Genomic DNA, 8123 nt, shown 5'->3' with positions numbered 1-8123 from the left:
AGAGAGCCCGACAACTCTAAGCTCAGTTTAGTTACTCAACAAAGGACTAGCCGAAACAATCCTTGAGAAGAATGTACTGAGAAAGGTAGAACTGAACCTTTTCACTTCAGCCTCTGGAAGATAGAGATTTTAAGTAACATAACTCACAATGAAGGAAAGAGGGAACAGTGCACCCAGCCAGGAAAACGTCCCGAACAACCGTGGGAGAGTGTCCCCGAAAGTGCGAGAGCCTTTACGGAGCTCTACCCCCGCCACCCTCCAAGGACCCCACACACTCCCCCCTGGTGGTCCCTCCCCTTGCCTCGTCTTTGTGGATCTTCCCCTTTTACTAGAAATCACCACTTCAAATAAGCTCCTCTCTTGCTGTCTTTCCGTCTCTCCTAGGTATCACACAATATATTACCTCCAGAAGGACTTGCCATAATATACTGCTGATACGAATGATTTATCACAGGCCACTTTTACTTAACACCATTACTGTTAACATCCCAATTCCCAACTACTTGGGACATCCAGACTTCGTGTGCCTGTGAGATTGGAGGGGTCTTACCCTTCCTTATTTTATGAATTAAGGACTCTTGTTAGAGGAGGTGGGTATAGGTATGTCGAAAGTAAATCACTTTACATCAACAAAGAGAGCTTTCTAGTAAAAGACCCATTTATAGAAAATGAAGTCTCTTTGGTATTGGTCTCGACTACTTAACTCAGCCATTTTGCTAGTCTTTACTAATGTTCACTTTTCAAGAACTCTTCAGAGCGGAACAAAATGTGTGCTACTTGATTTACAAAGCAATGTTCTTAGTTTCCAGGCTACTGCTTTGGGGATTTCTGGGAGGTATTTTGAAGCACCATAATAATTAGTTATATGAAATCAGTTTTAATAGAGCACAAAAGAAGCAAATTCAACTGAGGCATGAATCATTTCCTCTTCAGCAGAAAAGGACATCTGAATGGATTAATTTTAGCATTTCTCAAGGACAAGAGACAACATGCTTACAAGATTTTCCTACCTCCAAATCTTGCAGACAATCTTCTTTTCATAATTAAAGTCTATTGAGAGTTTATTTGCTAAATAGAACCTAGGAGGGTAGAGGACTGAATGTCCAAACAATCATGCTCTCATACATCCCTTATGAGATAGAGGTTTCTGAATTATGTTCCAGATCTCCAAGGAAGATATTCTTCATCAAGTTCAATACTATAATAGCTGGCTTTTCGGAAGGCCTCACAGGCCTGGCAGAGTCTGTTCTAGAGCTGATAATTCTAAGTGACATAAATGGGAAAGGGGTGGGCAGTGGGGGTGGGGCATTTGATTTACAAAGCAGAAAGCACATATCAAAGTAGTATTTAAACTTTCCCAACAGACTTTTGTATTATTTGGACTTCATTGTGAGACAACAAAAATTATGTATGGGTAAGTATATTCTTGGGAGATTTTCTGATACCTGATGGAATCAAAAAGAAAACTCTTTTCTTGTAAATGACTCCTTATCATTTTCAATCTTTAATTCCTTCAGAAACATATTGTTTACTGGCAATGCCTTCACTCTGCTATTTTCTGAACCTTATTATTCATGATTTAGTAAGACAAAAATCTCATTCCTACGGAAGGACACGAAGGCTGGTTTTCTTTGCTGTGTATTCACCGATCCGTCCCCTTTGACAAGCAGTATGATTAATGTTTTTGCACACATATTCCTACTCCCCATCTTTCATTCCTACTCCCCATCTTTACTTTCTGGATTGAAAAGTATTAATTACGGCAATAATAATATATAATCATGTCATTTTATGGTATAATTCCCTTCTTTACTAATGTAAACCTTTTTAGAAGACAGACCCCTACCTTTGAAGAAGTTCTTCCTGTACGAAGAAGTTGTCCTTTTAATTCTTTAAACCAGATGTCTAAAAGGCATTGCCCTGTGGGTCAAAGAGTGGGGGAAATGTTAACAAGACATTCGTCATCAATCATAGCAGATTGTCAATACATTAACTTCCATCCGACTCCCTGATGGGAAACACAATTACCAGGGGGGCCCTGTAAGGAAAGACAAATTACGAATAGATTTGCCAAAACACATCTCTGCTGGTTTCAATCAAAAGTGACAGCAAAGGGGCGCCTGGGTGGCTCAGTTGGTTGGGCAACTGCCTTCGGCTCAGGTCATGATCCCGGAGTCCCTGGATCGAGTCCGGCATTGGGCTCCCAGCTCAGCGGGGAGCCTGCTTTTTCCGCTGACCCTCCCCCCATCTCGTGCTCTCTCTTGCTCTAATAATAAATAAATAAATAAATAAATAAGTAAGTAAAATTATTTTTTAAAAAAAGTGACAACAGAGCGACATGTCTGTTTCCTCTTTACAGTGTGGGGCATAGAGGGTTTTTTGGTAATGCCTATGTACGGTGTGGCTAAAATACTTCCTCACTGTGGGCTCATTATTTCTGTTGTTATTCTTAAAGTGTCTCATTTAGTAGAGTAGGAATTCTTTTGACTTTGTTCAGAAGGCCCCAAGTTCTCAATGAGGGTCCTAAAGAGATGGCGGGAGCAGCCAAGAGGAGAGGAGCACCCCCGCCCCCCCGCCGGGGCCATGACAAAGGCTCAGCTATGGCAGCTCAGAGTCTGAGCTGCACAACTCCCCGCTCCTCAGCCTGAATGTTTCCTTTGCGAATATTCCAGCTGAGAATTAGCCAGGAAAGGACAGCATGGACGGGGAATGGGACAATTGCCGCTGAGCACATTAGGTTTCATTTTTTTAGACAACCAATTCAGTGACACCCAGGACTTTCTAAGGGAGGATTTGTGGCTTTTTGGACTTCAGATTTTCAGAAACAGAAGTCATACTATCAGACCTCTGAGAAACCTTTCAGAGAAGAGAAACAAATGTCAATTCAGGAACTCCCGACTGCATTGAAATATTAAGACAACTATGAATTGCAAAGTGATTCTGTTAATAAAATAAAAAGATGTGTAATCATCTCAGATGTTCTTGTTTATGCGTGCATTATAAAATATTTTCTGTACTACGTTGCAAAAAACCTTATCTTAATGACATGTAAAACCACTCTTGATAGATTTTCATTGGATCTGATGCAATGATATTTTATCAGGACAAAAAAAAATGTTGAGGTTAGTGATTCCTCCTTGGAATCAAAACCAATTTAGAGTAATCAAAGTTTTCTTTCCCTGTTATTTAGTTCCCACTTTAAAAAAAAACTCCTTGGAGATATGTAAGAAAGAGTTTGCAAGAATCCGAAGTCATGTCTACAATAATAACTCAATCCAACAAACATATTGAATATTTCATATATATCTGTCAATACACTGGATAAATATAAATGAGGAAAAATGTGTAACACATGAGTGCACCTTTATGGGTAAAAATTGATTAGGTCAGCATGTGGATGCAGTCTCCTTTCTTTCCCTCCACCCACCCATCTCTCCATTTTTCAACCATCTCCCTCACCCAGGCAGCTTGGCTCTGCTTCTGGTTCTGCCCAGAACCTGAGGCAGGTGGCTTAGCCCAGCGCCACAGGTGACATGAGAGAACCCTTTCCCTTTCTAAGCTACTGAACATGGACCTTGGATCAGTCTTTCTCTTCACCATTACAGTGTTAATGTCTGAGATTCTTTTGGGTCTCAGGGACTCCAACCCTGCCTAATGGAGTACTTTGCTTCTAGATCATTCAAGCCAACTTCACTCTGGGGACAGGAGTCTGTCACCTCTTCCAGCCTGGTGTAATGGAGCTCTGCACTGGGACTCAAGACCAAAGCCTCGGCTAATAATATGTTGTTATTTTGTCTTGCTTTGTCAACGTCCCCACTATAAGTATCTCCTTTGGGAAGCTCAAAGGCAGAGCAGAATGTAGCATTCCTGGGTTACTGGCCAAAACACACCACCATCCTTTGCCTCCAAATAATCAAGGTAAGGCAAATTTGCAACTCAACAGGGTAGCCTGCCCCTTCCTTTTTTTTTTTTTTTTTTCTTTTTAAAGATTCCATCCACTTATTTGACAGACAGGGATCACAAGCAGGCAGAGAGGCAGGCAGAGAGAGGAGGAAGCAGGCTCCCTGCTGAGCAGAGATCCCTATGTGGGGCTCGATCCCAGGACCCTGGGATCATGACCTGAGCCGAAGGCAAAGTCTTTAACCCACTGAGCCACCCAGGCACCCCCTGCCCCTTCCTTCTTAAAGTCTCTTTCTTCTAAGACAAGTTTTTGCATGTGGCAAGATCTACAGAAACCGACAGTGGTCCATTTTACGGAGCCAAGCCCAAAGGGAATCTTCACCCCAACTCTCTTGGTACCCTCACTGTGTCTGCGGCGTCTACACCACATCCCTACGGAGCTACCACTGAACTTCTCCATCACAGGTAGCTGGAGGCTACAGCTAAATGTTGAGAAGACAATCAACTCAAGACACACATCAACAGAGTTAATTTCTCCATAAGTTTTACCTGGAAGACAAAGAGAAATCACATTTGTGGCTACTACCAAGTCCCAGACCCGGTGTATGCATGGCAGGTGACACACCCTGTAAATACCATTATCGCTTTGACAGAGAGGCAGAAACTGAAGCACGGAGAGGTCGAGTAAATGACCTTACTTGCAAGACTCCCAGATATTACATCTGGATTATAATTCTGCTTCTGCCTGAATCTAAAAACGTGTGCCTCTCCTACCTCCTCCCATGGCTTTTGAGGGAAGCCAGGATGACCTTGGAGTGGGGGTGCTACTGAGATTTACGGGGAGGGCAGAAGAAGAGGAAGGTTTTGGAAGGAGTGGCCAGACTGATTGGAAGCACGGAGGAAGCCAAGAGTAGGAGGGTCGGGGAGGCAGGAGGGTGGGCCATAGGGCTGATACCTGCGGGGAGGACAGGCGCAAATGCGGGATCTCAGCGGCTATCAGCGGGATGCCCCCAAAGTCCCAGCTGGTGCCACCACCTCCCACGGGCCACAGTTTCCAAGTGTCAGCAACACTGCCTGCCCTCTCATTCCTCTGCCTTTCTGCCAAGCATACCCTTTTCTAATAACGCTTCATGGAAGACGCAGTTCTGAAAATCCTACGGGGCATGGTGTGGAAGAAGATGTTCTCGAACATAACTTTTTTTTAATATTTAAATTTAATTAATTAACATATAATGTATTATTTGTTTCAGGGTCCAGGTCTGTGATTCATTAGTCTTATATAACACCCAGTGCTCATTACAACACATGTCCTCCTCAATATCCATCACCCCATTACCCCTTCCCTCCACCTCCTCCCCTCCCCCACTGCACCTGAACTTTAAAGAGACGTTAAAGGAATGTGGTTCTTTTAATAAGCCTGAATCGTTTTTAGTATCATTCAATTCAGGGCAAAATGCCCTGAAAAAAACACTATGTAATTTTGCGTAGGTGTTGTCTCCCACAGACATTGTGTGGGAAAACTATTTTATCTTTGTTTATATATATTATTGATAGCACAAGGCCTCATTTTTAACTTTCTTGTGACTATTGAAACCCCAAGCCTTTGCAAAGACCACCAAAAGACTACATATTAATTATATTACCATGTCAGCAATTATCCCAAACATTTCTAGGGAATGAATTTTTGTTACATTCATTACTCTTGATTTGACAACTGTGTCAATGGGCTTTCATCACTGTGACAGAACAGGGTAATACATCATTGCTAAGGATTATTTTTCTAATAACAAAGTAACAACTCAATTTTTTTTAACCAAAATACAATCAACTTATCCTATTAAACCAAACCAGTCCTAAGTCAAAAGGTCGAGATGAGCTCTGATGTAATTTAAAAGAAGCCTTCAGAAAAGTAAATAACATCTAGTTAAAAAAAAATTGATATATATATACATATGTAAATATGTATATATATGAAGAAACCCAAAGGCCATGGTACACACGGTAATTCAATGGTGCATAAGTATGATATTAAAAAAAATTCAATAATTCAAGAAAGTGAATGCTTGTCTTAACCACTCATGGAAAAATAACATAATGAATTTTGTAATCGCTCCAAAGGAAATCGAACTATTAACTGGCATGAATTTTTTTGCAGGATTTGGTTTTGTTTTGTTTTGGGCTGGTTTGGTTGAGAACCTATAACATTCAATGCAACTGAACATCTGTTATTGCAAACACTACGAGGTAAAAAGTAACAGCAAGCAAAAACACTCGAAACCTCATTTGGTTTATACTCTCAGGCACAACTGTGAGAACATTAAAAATGCTAATATTACTCTTCGGTTTCTTCGAGGTAGATTTCTAAAAGCTGGCTTTATTGGTGATATGGCAATGGGCAGATTATGTTAAAATATCAAGCATTTGACCCCTCAAGCCAATTCTGTTTTCAACTGTGACAATTTAATTTCCTGTTTACACTCTTAAAGAAGCTGGGAAATACTTTTTAGAACATCAGTTTTGAAAACCTTACAGGTAACAATATATTCATACACTTGTACTATTTCGTGTTTACATAGCATGTGAAATTGTGTTTTTAGTCGTATGAAATGATAGTAATTTACAAACTTATTTTTCATCTTGGTCTTAACAAAACTTTGGTATCAGAATCATCAGACTAACCCCCAAACTCTTCTTTTTTTCTCTTAACTTCCTGCCTTTGACGTGATCCTTGAACTGAATTTGGGGTCCATTCATACTTATTAACTGGAGAGAAAAGGATAAACAAACAACCCTATTAAAATTGGCATTTCTCTTTGGTTTCTCTGGGCATGCCTGCCATCCAGCAGCCTAATTCAGCTCGGCACGGCAGAAAGCCAAAACCATCTTGAAACCCAGTTCTCGTCATTTCAGCAACCTGTGAAACAAAATACATTCCAAAAAGCAGAGAGTATGGTCCAGAATAAAGCAGGTTCAACTAGTACCTCTGAGAGGGGGATGGTCCCCAGACAGCCGCCTCCCCCACAGCCTGACTGGCTGGAGATCCAGCGACACTGGGTCCTAACGTCCAGCCCCAAGTTTGGCATCAAGTACAGCCAACTCTTTCAAGACTGGTAATGTTGCTGGGACTTGGGACCAACTCCGGGGCCTCTTAAATGTCAGGGACCCCTTCTGATCGGAAATTGGCAGGTAAACCAATGTGTCATGCTTGACCTTCCAGAGAAGGGAAACCATTGATCCCTTGATAAATCAAATTAAACAGATTAAAGATCGGCCACCCCCAGAAGCTGAAGACTGTTTCAAGTGTCATCATCATTTGCTACTTTGTAGACTGGGACGAACATGCAATCGTGAGCAAACGACATTCATCTACGGCCTGCTGGATACACGCTATCTTACTTGCTGTCTGTCCGGGGCCCTGGCAATCAGGCTGCCACACACACTGCTGTACCAGTTTGCAGGACAGTCATGGTACATTTCATGGTTTACGAGGAGCCACTACCGTAACCATAAAAAGAAACCCAGAACTCCAGTGTGCCATCATGGCTAGCTGTCTACCTACGTGCCATGAGCCCTCTCTGTTGTGCAAAGTGGCCACGGGGAAGGAGACCCACCCTTGTCCAGGCTCTACATTTCCAGCTCCTCTTGAACCTAGGTGAGACCATGAGGTGTAAAGGAGCCTCCTTGCCCAGATGTTCAAGAAGCCTGTGTCTTCCTTACCCCTCATCTCTCTACTCCTCCTGGATGCCCATACACAGTGATTTTGGAAGTCACTCGGCATGGCCTTTGTCAACATAGTTCCTTCAAGGGTGACAGGGAGAGATCCTTCCGTCCACACAAATGATCTACATGACTAGCACTGGACTGCTACCTGAATTGGAAAGGAATTTTAACTCAGTGACATTTCTACCGTTTGGGGGTTTCTTACAACAGCTAGGTCTGCATGTGGTGAATGTAACAGAAAATGTCAGTTAAATCTATCCCTCATTGGTCCTTTTACTGTGTCTATAATAGAAAAGAAACAGATTTAGTTTTAAAATATTAAGGTATCCAGGGGAAGGCTGCTTCCTCCCCTCTCTCTGCCTGCCTCTTTGCCTACTTGTGATCTCTGTCTGTCAAATAAATAAATAAAAATCTTAAAAAAATAAAATAAAATAAAAGCTCTCTGAGATAAGTTAAAACCTCTTTAGAAAAAAAAAAAATATGTATATATATTAGTGTATCCA

The sequence above is a fragment of the Martes martes genome (genome assembly GCF_963455335.1).
Source record: "Martes martes genome assembly, chromosome: 11".
Taxonomy (NCBI): Eukaryota; Metazoa; Chordata; class Mammalia; order Carnivora; family Mustelidae; genus Martes; species Martes martes.
The sequence above is the reverse complement of the archived record's forward strand: the minus strand, read 5'-3'. Positions refer to the sequence as shown.